At 51.6% G+C, this 16,816-nt stretch overlaps 1 protein-coding gene across 1 annotated transcript in view; it reads right to left on the reverse strand.

Annotated features, from left to right (window-relative positions):
* The window catches only part of LOC123754691 (transient receptor potential cation channel subfamily M member 4), a gene marked incomplete in the record, with an annotated part of 261,293 nt that overhangs the window by 134,811 nt on the left and 109,666 nt on the right, over positions 1–16,816 (reverse strand).

Genomic DNA, 16,816 nt, shown 5'->3' on the forward strand with positions numbered 1-16,816 from the left:
AGGCGCCCCAAAACAAACCCCTATTCTGGTGAAATTATTGCTACTGAAAGCCGAACGAGTGGACAAAACTCCCCAAACAAAATTATCAAACTAGCATGACGTCATCACGTCGCCGCGCCACCGTTTGCGCAACCCCCCCTCCCCGAGAGGGGGAAGGGGGAGCCCCAGACCCTCAACACTGGCGATCCAACTGGCAGTTCTTAGGCTGGATGACAAATACGCGAAAAATGCCGCCGACAGGCGGGAGGGTGGGATGCCGGGGAGCCTCCGGGACTCACCCAGAAAATGGTGTTTCATTACATTCAACGCTGGTTTTCTTGGGGGAGCCCCGTCAGCTCCCCGGAGCTACCTCCCCAAAGATAAGTAAAACAGGGAAGGACCCGGGAGGCGGATACCACACGTCCTAACTGAACAACCAAAACCAGAGACAAAACAAAGACCAAAACGAGAAGAAAAAGATCACCCAGGCCAATGACCAGGACGGCCCCAAAACTCAAGAGCAAGCCAGAGGGGAACAATGCCCAGGACAGCAATTGGAATGGAGCAGAAGGAACCGCAACACTGAACGCAAGCAGGAGCGGCTCTGTCAGCACCACCCAACATGAGGTGACCGGACAATCCGAGACAACGGTCCCAGAACAACCCCGAAGGGAAGACAAGCCAACGCTATCAAAGACCAGAGGACCCTTCGCAATGATAGGAAAACCACACACTGCCCCCGAGACGAAACACGCAGGTGGGAGACCAATAACCTGGGACCTGTGTTCAGATTCGCAAAACGCGAAGCTAAAAACAGCGACCCCTCAACCCAAAGGAGCAACATAACCATCTCCAGCAGGGAAGAATGAGACACGCATCCCCGAGGCATCCAAGAGGATAACTACCGAGGACGAGAACCGCAGGAAAGCAAACACACCCGGTCCGGAAAAGGAACAAAAAAACCGAAACCAGGACCCGAACCCAGCAAACCCGGTTCCAAGAAAAGGAACCAGGAACGCAGAAGCGACAGACCGAAAAGTCCACACCCCCTCCACAGACAGCACAACCCGAAGCCTGCAGAACACCACACAGAAATCGCAGGAACTCGGTACCAAAACGTAACACCGGAGAAGCCCAAAAGCAGGACGTGGAACATGGACAGAGGCCCACCGGAGCACCAACAGGATAACCAAGAAGCACTGACCCAGACACACAAAAAATTGTAGCATGGGGAGGAAAAATGGAAATAAGTAAGGAAACCACGAATACGGCCCAAGGAGCGGCCGGGAAGTAACGCACACGACCAACTACAAAATGTGTAGAGGAGCGAGTACATACCTGAGGGACCTTACGGACAGCAGGGTGCAGTCAGGCACCGAAGATAGGCAAGGAAAGTGTAGAGACGGAAAAAACCCAGGGGCCGACAACGAAAACAAAAGCACCAAAATGCGGGGCAGAGCCCCACAGGACAAAAAAGAACAAAAGATGGACAAAAAAGGCACTAAAGACATATGCAAGGCGACCAAACACCACACCAAACACCCCAGACAGGAGCCATCGACGCAATCCCGCCAAGCGGGGAAGAGTAAACAAGGATGGAACAGTGAACAAGGGAGGCGGAGTGAATAGAGTATCCCAAGAAGATACTCGCTCCAAACGCATGAGCCTAACCAGAGAAGCAAAGCTCTCCAAAGTACCAACGATGGAACTCAAACCGTTCCATACGCCCAAGGAAAAGTCCTGCCAACCTGTGGAGAACTGTGAGGCGGCACCCAAGCATATAACCAGCTGAGTAGCGAAGAATAACTAGACTACCTGCAAGTGTGGTCTAGAACAGACATGCGAGACACCGTACCGACACTCAGAGCTCCCAACCCGCACCATTGCCCGCCAAAATATCACCCACAACTACTGAATACGCAACAAAAGATAAGTAGTTCCTCAGTGTTTGCGTTTATTGACCAATCCCCACGAAACAATAGAAACTGGGATAGTGGCACAAGCCACCCTTGCGGCACATTGTGGGCACGAAACAACGGGCATAAAAGGGATAAGAGCAGAATCAGGAAAGACCGGAGGAATGACCTGCACTGTAATAGGCCCGGTGACAAGCAGGAACCAATTACAACGTAATGCGGTGGTGGGGCCCCACGATTGGTGCAAGGGCGGGTTGGACATGTATGTGAGTGGGAATGGATGGTAAGAAACAGTAGCTACCTCGCACGGGCCAATAGGCCCTCCGCAGGTCCACTGTACTTATGTCCGTATGTTTGTACGCACAAGGGGACACAGGAGGTAGTGTGCAGCCAAAAGAGCCACAGACACGAAAAGACCCTGATTAACCCTTAAAGTGCGCATCACGTCATATGACGTGCTGGACGTTGTACCAGTAAACTGGGCATCACGTCATATGATGTGTTGGAGTACTACGCAAGATTTAAACAGCCCGCGGATACACGGGGTTCACCACACCTTCATCAGGGCTCTTGTAAACAGACGCCATTTAAAAAAAAAATCGTGGGCCAAACTCCCGGGTGTTATTGGCCTCAGTATTGAGTGAGCAACCAAGCCTGACGCACGCAGCATGAGCTAACAGCACTGCTGTTCAGCTTGTGACCACAGCATCGCCTAAAAATGCCAAATTATACTTGTTCATGCTATTATGTAGCGATGATATTATTACAGAAGACCCCTGACTGATAAAACTGACCAGGGTTCTGATAATAGCAGGATTGTGGTGATATTTAGCGCTGTGCGCCATGGAAGGAGGTGTAATGCTGTGGGAGGGAGGGTGGTGGCGATGTCTTTTGACTGTGTGTGGCCACCTTTTATTGACTGCACTCACCATACCAGCTTAGTGGTTCGCTATGGTGAACACAAATGTAGATACTTATATATAACGTGCGTATAGAGGGTATAAACAGCAAGAGAAGGTTTGGAGCCGCCATTTTGGTGAGAGTGGTGGCGTCGTCTGCACGACACCACCGTGCAGAGGACGGTGTTGTTTACTGGTTACCACGATGGTCTTTGGGCACCATACCAGTTTATTTGTACAAGTATGATGAATAAAACAGGTAGATATTTATATATAATGTGTGTATATAGCGTAATAACACCACACAGTGTTGTTGGAGGAGAAATATTAGTGCGTCTGGCCTTGAGGGCGGCCGCCGATCAGCTGACTGTGTGAGTAGCCACATCTCTGTGCCTTTACTCACCATACAAGCTTAGATGCACAGTTATGAACAAAACATGTAGATACTTATATATAACGTCTGTATATAAGATATATAGCGTAATAACACCACACAGTATTGTTGGAGGAGAAATATTAGTGCGTCTGACCTTGAGGGCGGCCGCCGATCAGCTGACTGTGTGAGTAATTACCTAAGTGTAATTACCTAAGTGTAGTTACAGGATGAGAGCTACGCTCGTGGTGTCCCGTCTTCCCAGCACTCTTTGTCATATAACGCTTTGAAACTACTGACGGTCTTGGCCTCCACCACCTTCTCACTTAACTTGTTCCAACCGTCTACCACTATTTGCGAAGGTGAATTTTCTTATATTTCTTCGGCATCTGTGTTTAGCTAGTTTAAATCTATGACCTCTTGTTCTTGAAATTCCAGGTCTCAGGAAGTCTTCCCTGTCGATTTTATCAATTCCTGTTACTATTTTGTATGTAGTGATCATACAAAATGTATGTTACTATTTTTGTATGTAGTGATCATTGTGTGCAAGCCAGGGGTAATTCACGGAGTACTGGGGCTGCATGCACCTAGGGCCATCTTCCCTAGGTGCCTTGTAAGTACTGACCTTGTGGCTTGGGGTTTTCTTAAGTCGTTCAGGGACTACCTCCTTAGAGGTCTTTTGCTGCTCAGTTATTGCCCACCCTTGGGGTGAGCTGTGATTTTCATAGCCACTGTTTGACCTTGAGTAGGAGGTAGTATTGTCACTAGTAGAGGCGCAAGGTACTATGCAGCTTGTCACCTATTATCACAGTGGCCAATTCTGTTTCTCCTGGCAACGTTGTACTTTTGCAGGGATGTCTTTTTCCTTTTTGTTTGTTACCTGGTGAGGGGTTGGCCCCTTGGTCATTGTCCCCCCTCTTATTCTGGTGGTCCCTCGCTTGGTCCCCGTGATTGTACATGTCACAGGGGGTTCAGCTTTAACGAACAATTAAAGGTTCAGCTTTAATTGTTATCTCGGTAGTTTGGGCCAATCGGTTAGCAGTACAGTACTTTGCCTGGGCTTTCCTTAGCAGTCAGCCTAAGGGCCTGGAAAACCCGATTGAGGCTCATTGGTCCAATGGATACGTCCTCAGGGTCCAATCTTGTCTTGTGCGAGTTCGAAGGTTGCTCTGTCCCTTTATCTCAGGGCGACATTCACCGGGTTTGCCTCTGCCATGCTGCCTGTTGGGTCGACGACACCTTTGACCCGGAGTCCTGCGAATGGTGTTCCTTGCTGGTGCTTCAATTCACTCAGTCCACTGATATTGATAATAGAATGTAGGCAGCTTCGGCATTGCATGCAAGGTTTCAGTTGCTGCAATGCGTTAGGTTGGCTGCCTTTCCGGATGCTCCGTGGCTGCCCCGCTTTGGTTATTATAGGCACCCAGACTTGGGGGTGTTAGTCGCTTCAACTTTGGTTTCGTCTGCACTCCCTTGTCCTTTTCCTGTTGTTGTTTGTCCTGCTCCCCACCACACACGCTGCTGGCGGCCAAATACCCTCGACACGGGTCTTATCATTGCAGGGAAAGGGGTTTTCTTACCCCCATCTCTGTATGAATTTGATATGGATTCGGCTCCTCCCCGGGTTCTGTTCCAGGTTCCCTTGGGTTCTTCGGTCCCTTCCTTTCAGAGATTTTTGGTTTCCTGCATCTCGCTTAAAGAGGATTGAAAGGCCCTTGCAACATACCTGAGTGACTCTGATAGTGCCTCAATAATGAACCTTTCCTCATTTGAGTTCGGTTCTACTTTTCCTTATTGGGAGCGTTATGAGGTTCCAGAATCATCCTGGTTAGCAGACTGCCCTTTCTTTTCTTTGGGGGCGTGGCATTCATTCTGTCGGACCTGCATGCTTGAAATGTGGAAAACTTCTACAGTAGTTCTGGTTTACTTGGGGGAGGGCAAGTTGGAGCACCTCAATGCATGCTTATTCACCAATGTTCTTCCTAGGGATATTGGCCAGGTGCAACTTCACTTGCTGCCTTGTTGAAGTTGGTTGCGCCGATTCTGAAGGAGGTGGTGTCTGTTCACTGCTTCTCGCCTCGCATGCCGGCAGGTTGTGCTCGCTCACTCCTTGGAATCCACGTGGGCCCTGGCTCATAGGTTTTCATTGCCCATTTGTCCATTGCTGTTTGCAGATCTGCAGTTGTGCAGTATCTGCAGGCGACTTTGTCTAGCTGTCACCCTATGTCTGATTTCTTGTTTCTCCGGGGTGGCCATGGGGGGTCCCAGAAGGGTCATGCCAGGATTCGGGATTCCTTCAGTCGTGGTAGGCCAGTGGTGCCAGTTTCGGTACTGACGTTGCCTTTGGAGTTGGTGACGTCTGGTCGGTGGGGTGATCACTCTGCACATCCGTCAGCTTCTCGTAAAGGGCGTCGGGCCTTTTGTGGGTTGCCCCATTGATGGGGGGCAACTGGGGAGGCTCATGTTGTTTGCTCACGCCTGGTTCCACGATTTGTGGACGTTTTGGGTCGTTTCCTTTGGACTGTGGTGGCATTAGGTGGCTCCTCCTCCTTCAGGGGGTTTGGGGTTCGTGGAGCAGGCCTCTTCTCCTGCACTTCATCAGGTCATCTTGGAGTAGGTGCACTTGAGCATGTTTGACACGACTTCATCCCTCAGGTGAGTTTCCCGCCTGTCTCCAGTCCCGAAACAGGACTGTGTGGATCTGAGGTTCATTCTGGACTTGTTCCATCTGAACCCCTGGGTCTTTTGCCCCACCTTTCGGATGACCACTTGGTCCCAGGTCTGGCTTCTTTTGGAGCCGGTTGCTTGGATGGTGTCTCTGGACTTCCGGGACGTGTATTGGCACGTCCCGAATCATCTAGGGGTCAGGGACTGGCTTGGTTTTGTCGTAGGGCGACAAGCTTACTGCTTTTGTTGCCTTCTATTCGGCTTTAATCTGGCATCTCGTGTTTTCACACACCTTACTCGGGTCGTGATGACCCGCATGCGTCTGCTAAGGGTCCAGGTTCTGGCCTACCTCACCGAATGACTTGTGTGGGATCCTAGTCAGTTCATGTGTGTTCGCCAGGAGTTTGGTTCTTTCCCAGCTCTAGAGGAAGAATTGAAGGAAGTCCAATCTGGTCCCCTCTGCGGTTTCTACTTGGATGGGTCTTGTGTGGGACTCTCGGGACTGCTTCCTTGTCTCTCCCTCCAGTGTCATTTCTGCGGCTGTGGTCTGCCTTCAGCTGTTTCTGGGGGCTCCCAGGTCACTCAGCAGTTGCTCAAGCAGCAACCGCAGGAGTGAGAACTTTGCCATTCTGGTTTACTCGCTGGGTCAGGTTTGGCTTCGGTGGCTGTTCTAGTTCCTTTGGGGACTCCTTTCTGCCACTCTCACGATCGTTGGGTTTGGCCTATGGGGGCCTTGCATCTGCTGCTGTGTCACCGGCTTCCTCTACGGGTTTTTCTGGGTTCAGTGCGATGGCGGCTACCCGAGTCCTCGCTCGATGTGTACATGGATGCATCGCCTCTTGGCTGAAGTTTTGTGATCAGTGCTCACCAGGCTGGCAAGGGTTGGTGGGGTCCCTCCTTTCGTCAGGATTACTGTATGGTGAGGAAGTTCACAGCAGTGTGGCTGTTGCTTTTGAGGGTTCATGTCACTCGTGAATTGACGATCCAGCTCCATTTGGACTGTGCTCCGCTGGTTCATTGCCTAAACCGAGGGGGTTCGATGCGGTCCTTGGCTCTTTGTGGCTGGTCCTTTCGAGTGACTCATCTGCCGAGTTCTTGGGGTTTGGCTCTCCTGGCAGTTCACATCCAGGAGGTGTCCAACATCTTGGTGGACGGCCTGTCCCTGTTCATTCCCCTTTCCACAAAATGCACGGTTAACACACTCGTTCATTTGGGTCTACTGGACGTACGGGTGCCAGGAGGTGAACCTCTTTGCACTGGTATGGTCAAGGCATCTCCCAGTATATGTAACTCCCTTCCCCAACTGCCTCGCAGTCGGGGTCGATGCCTTTCGGCAGGACTGGTCGAAATGGGGGTTACCTTTACCTCTTTCCCCCGGTCCCACTGTTGCATTTGGTTCTGTCTTGGCTGATGATTTACCAGGGGAGAGTTGTCCTGTTGGCCCCTTGGTGGCCGGCCCATCCTTGGTTTCAAGCGCTGCTTGCTTGGTGTCCGAACCCGGGGACTTTTCTGCGCTTCTGCCTCTTCCAGCAGATCAGTCTGGTCTGGTACGTGGCTGGTTCGATCTTCTCCTCAGATCTTCGCATCTGGTCTTTCTGACACAGGTCTATTACCACTTGTATGATGTTCAGGCGGCTTCGTTGATGGAGTCCCACCTGCATGTTTCGTCTCTGCGTCAGTATGAAGTTTCCTGGCGGTCCTTTCAGCATTCTTTGTCTCTTCATAGGTTGTCTTCGGTTTTGGATAGGATTATTTTGTCCTTTTTCTTGGCTGTTTCAGGACTGTTATCTTATGCCGAATATTGTCACCACATATCGTGCGGCACTGGCGAAGCCACTTCAGCTTGCATTTGGGGTGGATGTTATTTCCGCTCTATTTTGCAAGCTATCTCATGCATCATTCCATCTCCAGCCTGCTCTTGTGCCGCCCGAGTCGTTGGACCGGATGCTCTCTTTTCTCTCTTCTCAGTTTGTGATGACCCCTTCAGTTTGGGATTGTTTTGATAAGGCTCTTTTCTTGTTGGCATTGGTCTGTGGGGGTCGGGTCGGGGAGCTTTATGCTCCCTCTGGTGGAGAGGTTTCTGCTCTTTTGGTCCTGGTGGTAGGTTTGTTCGTTTACAGCCATCTCGTCTTTTTCTGGCAAAGAATGAGACGGCGGCTTTCCGGAGAGGTCCTTGGCTGGTTGATGCTTGGTTGGTTTGGCCAGGGGTGCATCATGTGTTGTGACCAATTGCAGCTCTTAGGCGCTATCTGAATGCCACGGGGATGGTGGCTGGGGGGTGAGTTTTGGGTTGACCCAAATTCCCTTTTTCCCTGTTCCAGGGCTCAGGTCTCCCATGTTATCCACAGGGTTATTTGGTCCAGCCAGCCTGCAGCCTATCCTCGTGCCCATGACGTTCACAAATTTGCTGCTTTAGCTACCATTTCTGCAGAGAGCCCCTTCGGCTCCCTGGAGCTATACCGGGCTGATGTGTATATATTAGACCATGGCAACAGTCAATCGAACGAGTTCTAAGCCTACTGTGGACCAGAGCCAGAACCTGACCCACTCAAGAGAGGCACGAGGAGGAATGGCCTAAAGACATCCCTGTGTAATTGGAAGCAGTCTTTGTCTGCCATCTACCAGGTCAGGCACCCAGAAAGGTAGGAATTTAAAAAACTACTGTTGGCCAAAAAAATTGCAAACTGAAAGCCGAAAAAGCAAACAGAACTCACAAATCAAAAACAGGAAACAAACATGACCTCACCACAACTGCCGTGCATCAGTCTGTGCAACCCCCCCCCCCCCTCGCCGGGAGGGGGATGAGGGGTGGTGTCCCAAACCTCCACGCCGGAAACTCTCCTCAGTTCAAAGGCTGTTGTGATGGCGAACAGTCGATCGCTTTGGCTCCACTCTTTGCGTAGTGCTGCAGTGCAGTGTTGTTGCTCTTTATTGCTGGTGTGTGAGCCAGGAGTAACAAGAGTACTGGGGCTGCATGCACCTAGGGCTACCTTCTCTTGGTGCCCCGTAAGTACTGCCTTTGCGGCTTCAGGGTTATCTTCCACGAGCCGTTCAGGAGCAGCTACCTCCGTGTGGTTCTGATGCTGCTCGGTGATTGCCCGCCCTTGGGGGTTCAGCTGGGAAGGTTCTTACTCCTGTTTACCCTTGGGTAGGAGGTAGTTTTGTCGCTGGCTAGGGCGCGAGGTACTGTGCAGCTGTCTGATATATGCATAGCGACTGGTTCTATTCACCTGGAGACGCTGTGCTTGTGTTTTTTTTTTGTTTTTTTTGTTTTGCTTTGCCTGGTGGGGGTCTGCCAGGTGTGGCAGTAGGGCCACTAGTAGGTTTTTGGTGGCCCTCTACTAGGTCCTTGTACTTGTACACTTGCTTGCTTAGGTAATAGGGAAGAAAAGAAACCTAGATGATTGTCATGCTCTTCAAGAAGACCTGGACAAAATAAGTATATGGAGCAACACTTGGCAAATGGAATTTAATGTGAATAAATGCCATGTTATGGAATTTGGAATTGGAGAACAGACCCCACACAATCTATAAATTATGTGAGAAATCTTTAAAGAATTCTGACAAAGAAAGGGATCTAGGGGTGGTTCTAGATAGAAAACTATCACCTGAGGACCACATTACGAACATTGTGCAAGGAGCCTATATTACACTTTCTAACCTCAGAGTTGCTTTTAAATACATGGATGGAGAAATACTAAAGAAATTGTTCATGACTTTTGTTAGACCAAAGTTGGAATATGCAGCGGTTGTATGGTGCCCATATCTTAAGAAGCACATCAACAAACTGGAAAAGGTGCAACGACATGCCATGAAGTGGCTCCTAGAACTGAAGGACAAGAGCTACGAGGAGAGGTTAGAGGCATTAAATATGCAAAATCTAGAAGATAGAAGAAAAAGAGGCGATATGATCACTACGTTCCAAATAGTACCAGGAATTGATAAAATTGATAGGGAAGAATTCCTGAGATCCGGAACTTCAAGAACAAGAGGTCATAGATTTAAACTAATGAAACAAAGCTGCCGGAGAAATATAAGAAAATTCACTTTTGTAAACAGAGTGGTAGACTGTTGGAACAAGTTAGGTGAGGTGGTGGTGGAGGCCAAAACAGTCAGTAATTTTAAAGCATTATATGACAGAGTGCTGGGAAGACGGGACACCACGAGCGTAACTCTCATTCTGTAACTACACTTAGGTAATTACACGTCGCAGGGGTTCAGCTTTTAGTTGTTTGCTTGGTAGGTCTGGGATAACTGGTTAGCAGTACCTCGCCTGGGCTTCCCTTAGCAGTCAGTCTAAGGGCCCTGGAAACCCCGATTGGGGCTCAGTGGTCTAATGTAGGAGACCTCTGAGTTCCACCTCGCCTTGTGCGAGTTTGAAGGTTGCTCTGTCCCTCTGTCTCAGGGTGACACTCACTGTCTGCCTTTGCCTTGCTGCCTGTTGGGGTCAGTGACACACATGACCCAGATTCCTGTGAGTGGTGTTCTTTGCTTGTACTCCAACTCACCCAGTCCACTGAGACTGATATTCAAGTGCAGGCAGCTTTAGCACTGCATGCGTGGTTTAGGTTGCAGGAACGTGTGAGGTTGGTTGCCTTTCCGGATGCCCTGCAGCTGCCCCGCTGAATTATACTGGAAATGAAACTCGAGCGACTTCGGGGATTGCTCCTTCCAGTTTGGCGGTGGAGGCATTCGAGCCGGGTCCTCCTGCCGGCGCTTTTGGGCCAAGCCAGTGGACCCCCTTCATCCCTGCTTTTCCGGTGGACTCTGCTTTTTCTCCTAAGGCACAGGGTTTGGAGGATGGCTCGGCCCCGGGTCCTGACGTGGAGGATTCCGGGGCTGGGGAGGAGTTGACTTGTGGGGGCCTGGGCCCCACTGGTCCCTGCTTGGGTGTTTGGTACCCTCGGTGCGGGGCTTGATATTACAGGAGGAGGGGTTTTCCTATCCCCCTCCTTGTACGATTTTGTTATGAGTTTGACTCCTCCCCAGGGTTCGGTTCCAAGTTCCCTTGGGTTCTTCGGTTCCCTCCTTCTGGGGGTTTTTGGCTTCCCACATCCCACCAAGGAAGGTGTGGGAGGCCCCTTGTAGCTTACCTCCTGCGAGACCCGGATTACGCCTCGATATTGAAGCCGCCTTCTTTTTGAGCTTGGCTCCTCTTTTCCTTATTGGGTGTATTACAAGGTGCCGGAGTGTTCCTGGCTGGCAGACTACTATTTCTTCATGGGGGCTCTGCATTCGTCCTGTCAGACTGCGCACTTGAATTGCGAGAGTTGCCTACGGTTGTTCAGGTTTTCCTGGGGGGCGAGTTGGAGCACCTCAAGGCGTACTTGTTCGCCCCGCCCGTCCTTATGTTGTCGGCCAGGTGCGGCTTCATGTGCAGGTTCCCTCCCTTTCGGCATCCCTGGTGGCCAAGGATTTGTGCACCCGTGGGCACTTGGGTTTGGTCTTGCCTTTCTTTTCCCTGCTGGAGCTGTCTTTGGACTGGCTCGTGCTGGGTTCCGGGCCAGGGTCCGGTGGGCTTGCTTTTGCAGCTTGGGCACCAGCAGCTTTGGTGAAGTTGTATGCGCCGTTTCCAAGGGAGGCGGTGTCTGTTCTTCGCATCTCACCTCGCGTGCTGACAGGCGGTGCTAGTCCAAATTTTGGAATCGTCTTGAGCCCTGGCTCTTAGATTTTCATCCCCTTTTTGTTCGTTGCTGTTTGCAGATTCTGCGGGGGTGCAATTTCTGCAGGTGGCTTCATCTAGTTGATGGCTTTTGTCGGACTTGTAAGTTCTCCGGGGAGGGGGGGAGGGGGAGGGGGGGATGGAGGTCCTGCCCGGAAGGCTGTGCCAGATCTTGGGGTTCCTTCAGTTGTTGTAAGCCAGTAGTGCCAGATTTATGGCCGGCACGTTCTGTGGAGCCATCGGAGTCTAGTTGGCGCAGTGATTGCTCTCAGCGTCGGTTGGACTCTCGTAGGGGTCGTCAGCCCTTTCGCAGGTTGCCCTGTTAAGGGGGCGCATGGTCCCATGATTCGTGGGCATTTCATGTTTTCTCCAGCCTGCGGTGGCTTTGGATGGCTCCTCTTGCTTCAGAGGGATCAGGGCTGGCAGGGTACGCCTCTTCTCCTGTGCTCTGTCAGGTCATCCGGGATTGGGTTCGCTTGGGTGTGGTCGAAACGACAACGTCCCTCAGGTGGGTTTCCCACCTGTTTTCAGTTCCGAAACGGGACTGTGCGGTTCTGCGATTCATACTGGACTTGTCTAGTCTGAATCCCTGGGTCTTTTGCTCCTTTTAGATGACTATTCTGTCTCAGGTCAGGCTGCTTTTGGTGCCAGGTCTCTGGACCTCCGAGACGCGTATTGGCACGTCCTGATTCATCCGGGGTTCAGGGACTGGCTTGGTTTTGTCGTGGGGCAACAAGCTTACCGCTTTCGTTGCCTTCCATTCAGCTTGAATCTGGCACCTCGAGTGTTCACAAGCCTTACCCAGGTCGTGGTGACCTGTTTGCGTCTGTTAGGGATTCGGGTTCTGGCTTACCTCGACAACTAACTGGTGTGGGATCCCAGCCAGTGCATGTTGTCTGCTCACCAGGGATATGGTTTTTATCCTTCTCTCCGGGTTCAGGTTCTTGGTTAACTGGAGGAAGTCACATTTGGTTCCCTCTCAGGTTTGGACTTGGCTGGATCTTGTGTGGGACTCTCAGACTGCTTCCTTGTCTCTCCCTCCTGCGACGCTGTTGCGGCTGCAGTCCCGCCTCCGGCTGTTTTTGGAGGGCACCCAGGTCACACGTCGGTTATTCGAGCGGCTGTGTGGAAGCCTGAACCTTGCCGTGCTGGTCTATCCATCGGGTCGGATCTGGCTTCGGCGGATGTTCTGGTTTCTTCGGGGTCGTCCCTTCTGCTGCTCTCATGATCAATGGGTTCGGATCTCGAGAGCCTTGCGTCGGCTGCTGCGTCACTGGCTTCCTCTTGGGTTTTTTTGGGTTCTGTGCCTTGGTGCCTTCCCAAGCCCTCGCTCGATATGTTCACAGATGCCTCGTCTCTCGGCTGGGGTTTTGTGACAAGTGCTCACCAGGCTGGCCAGGGTCGGTGGGGTCCATCCTTCCGTCGAGCTCATAGCACAGCGTGGGAGTTCGGAGTGGTGTTGCATTTGCTTCAGAGGATTCGGGGTGCTCGAGGAGCAACGATCTGGCTCCATTCGGACTGCTCCTCGGTGGTTCATTGCCTGAACCGCATAGGTTCGATGCGGTTCTTGGTTCTTTGGGGCTGGTCGCTTCAGGTGACTCGTCTGCTCAGTTCTCAGGATTTGGCTCTCCTGGCGGTTCATATTCAGGGGGTGTCAAACGTCCTGGCGGTTCATATTCAGGGGGTGTCAAACATCTTGGCAGATGGCCTGTTTCAGTTCATTCCCCTTTCCACGGAATGGACGGTCGACGCAGACTCGTTCAGTTGGCTATGCCGGACATATGGGCGCCCAGAGGTGGACCTCTTCGCATCGGCATGGTCGAGGCGTCTTCCAGTTTAAGTGGCGCCCTTCCCAGAATGCGAGGCCGTCGACATCGATGCTTTTTGGCTGGACTGGTCGAGATGGAGTTACCTGTACCTCTTCTCTCTGGTCCAGTTGTTGCTCCGGATCCTGGCTCGGTTGGAGACTTACCAGGGAAGAGTAGTCCTGTTGGCTCCTTGGTGGCCGGGCAAGCCTTGGTTTTAGGCGCTTCTTGCTCATTGTCCGAACCCGAGAGTCTTCCAACGGCTCTGCCTCTTTTAGCAGATCAGTCCGGTCCGGTTCGATCTTCTCCTCCACTCTTCCTATCTGGTCTTTTTGACATGGGTATTTCACCACTTGTATGGTGATCAGGTGGCTTAGTTGATTGTGTTCCACCTGTGAGTTTTGTCTAGATGGCAGTATGAAATTCTTGGCGGTCCTTTCGGCATTTTTGTTTCTTCGTAGGTTATCTTCGTTTTCTAATCGGGTTGTTTTGGCTTTTCTCTCCTGGTTGTTTCTAAACCTCACTAAACCGTACACTCCAGTTGCTCACTAAACCGTACACTCTAGTTCGGAAACCAAGCTTCAAAAAAAAAAAAAAAAAAAAACGATGGGGTGGGAGGGTTGCCAGGGAGCCCCTGGGGCTCACCCAGAAAATGGCGTTTCATTACATTCAACGCTGGTTTTCTGTGGGGAGCCCCTATGGCTCCTTGGAGCAACATACCCAAAGAGAAGGGAAATGAAAGGGCTAACCCGGGAGGCGGCCGCCACAAACTCCACAATGCGAAGTCAAGACAACAGGCAGCAACCTGCGACCCAAAGCAACACAAGAATGCCCAGGAGCAGACACGCTCATAAAAATAACAGGCAGCCAGGAACCTGTACAACCTCCAAATCCCTGCACCCAAAATGAGCCCAAGACATGTTACCAAACACGGCAGCAAAAGTTCCAAACGTCCGAACAGCACAGGCACAAGGATAGACTGCAGGCTGGTAGACTTAAGAACCCTGCAGATGACCTGGGAGACCCGAGCCCTGGAACAGAGAATGAGGGAAACCAGATCAACCCAAAGCGCATCCCCGGCCATGGCACGCAGGTAATGGTGAAGAGCCGCAACCGGACATAACTCATGACGCACCCCTGGCCGAACCAACCAAGCATCAATAACCCAAGGACCCCTCCGGAAAGCAGCCGTCTCGGCCTTTGCCAGAAAGACGGAGAAGGCTGCAAACGTACAAACCTACCACCAGTACCAAAAGAGCAGAAACCCCTGCGCTGGAGGAGCAGGGGTTTCTCCTCTGCTCCTCCGGCATTCCCTGACTCGACCCGCAGAGGCCAATGCTAACAAAACTATGGCCTTTGAAAAATAATCTTGAACCAAACGGGCTACTACAAACTGAGGAGAGGAAAGATAAGAGAACACCCTGACCAAAGACCAGAATGGCTCAGGTGGCACATGAGTAGGCCAGAGGTGAAACACAGCATGAGAAAGCGTACGGAACGGGGCGGATGTGACATCCACACCGAACACAAGCAGGAGCGGCTCCGCCAGTGCCGCACGATACGAGGCGACAGTAAGAAGCATTAATTAACAATCCTGAAAAACCAAATAAAGAGAAGACAACCCGATGCGAAAGAGAAGATAACCTACGAAGAGAAAGAAAAAGGAGAAAAGAATCCCCAGGAAACTACATACTGTCACAGGTGGGACACCAACAAAGCCACCTGATCACCATAGAGATGGTGATATTCCCGCATCAAAAGACCAGATGTGAAGAGCCGAGGAGAAGGCTGAACCAGCCATGTACTGGACCGGTCTGACCTGCGAAAAGAGGCGGAGCCGCGGGAAATGCCTCGGGTAATGACATCGATCAAGCAGCGTCTGAAAACAAAGCTGGGCAGGCCACCAAAGGATCCACGAGGACTACTCTCCTCGGGAAGTACTCCAAATGAGCCAGAACCCAAAGCAACAGTTGGACCGAGGAAAGAGGTACAGGTAACTCCACCTCGACCAGTCCTGCCAAAAGGCATCCACCGCAAACCCCTCGCAGGCAGGAAAGGGCGCAACATAGAATGGGAGATGCTGACACCACGCCGACACGAAGATGTCCATCTCCGGGAGTCCGTACATCCAGCAGAGCCAATGAAACGAGTCAGCGATGACCGGCCAATCCATGTACAGAGGAATGAACCGAGATAGGCAGTCCACCAGGACATTGGACACTCCTCAGACATGAACCGCACGGAGAGCCAAACCCCGAGAAGCCAGCAGACGAGCCACTCGAAAGGACCAAGTCCAAAGAGGCAAGGACCAAAGAGAACCCCCGCAGTTCTCTTCGGTCCCCAGCCAGCCTGGTGAGCACTGGTCACAAAGCCCCCGCCAAGAGACTACCTGTCCGTGAACACATCGAGCGTAAGCTCGGGGAGGCGCCAAGGCATGGAACCCCAAAAACCCCAAAGAGGAAGCTGGCAACACAACACCAACATATGGTCCCAGGAGTATGAACCCAACGATCGCAAGAGAGGCGGAAGTGGCGTCCACGAAGGAACCACAACAAACGCCGAAGCCAAACCCGACCCGGCGGGTAGACCAGCACGGCGAAGTACAGACTCCCTCACAACCGCTTGAACAACTGCCGAGTGACCTAGGACCCCCTCTGAAAAGCCGAAGGCGGGACTGCAGCCGCAGCAACGCCTCTAGTGGGAGAGACAAAGCAGCAGTCCAAGAACCCGAAACAAGACCAAGCCAGGTCCAGGTCCGTCAGTAATTTCAAAGCATTATATGACAAAGATTGCTGGGGAGACTGGACACCACAAGCGTAGCTCTCATCCTGTAACTACACTTAGGTAATTACACTCAGGTAATTGCTTAGCTAATTACACACACACATATGCAGATAAACACAAAATGTATAAACACACAGATACATACACATGCAAAATAAAATAAAAAATAAAGGAAGAAAAGAAAAGACAAGCCGCCGACCAGTGGGCAGAGAGCACTGTGCCGGCCAGATGAAGAAAGCAATAAAAAGAGCACCAAAACTGCACCAAAAGGCCTACCTTGACAACAAAAACCCAAAGCCCTGGCATGACCACAACACGTGCCAAGACCCAAAAAGATCTGCCAGCAAGCCAGGAAGGCCCCGAAACCCCAGAAGGCAGAACCGGGTCACACACTAAGTAACGAAAAGCCCCCTGAACCCACAAAAGGGGGGCCCAAAGAGGAAGAAACCTCCGAAACGAAACCAAAGAACCCAAAGTAACCCGTAATCGAACCCGGGGGAGCCCAAACCACAAGACGGGATGGAACCCAGAAGACACGTCCAGTGGTCCACAAAGCCCCAATAGGGTTTTCCGGGGCCCATAGGCTGACTTCTACGGGAAGCCCGGGGAAAGGTGTTACTAACCGGTTAACACCCAAAACTAACAAGGGGTAGATGCCAACACTGAAAACCACTGTGACGTGTACAATCATGGAGACCTAGCGGAGGGCCCACCAGACACAACCAGTGGAA

Source organism: Procambarus clarkii, chromosome 18, assembly GCF_040958095.1.
Source record: "Procambarus clarkii isolate CNS0578487 chromosome 18, FALCON_Pclarkii_2.0, whole genome shotgun sequence".
Taxonomy (NCBI): Eukaryota; Metazoa; Arthropoda; class Malacostraca; order Decapoda; family Cambaridae; genus Procambarus; species Procambarus clarkii.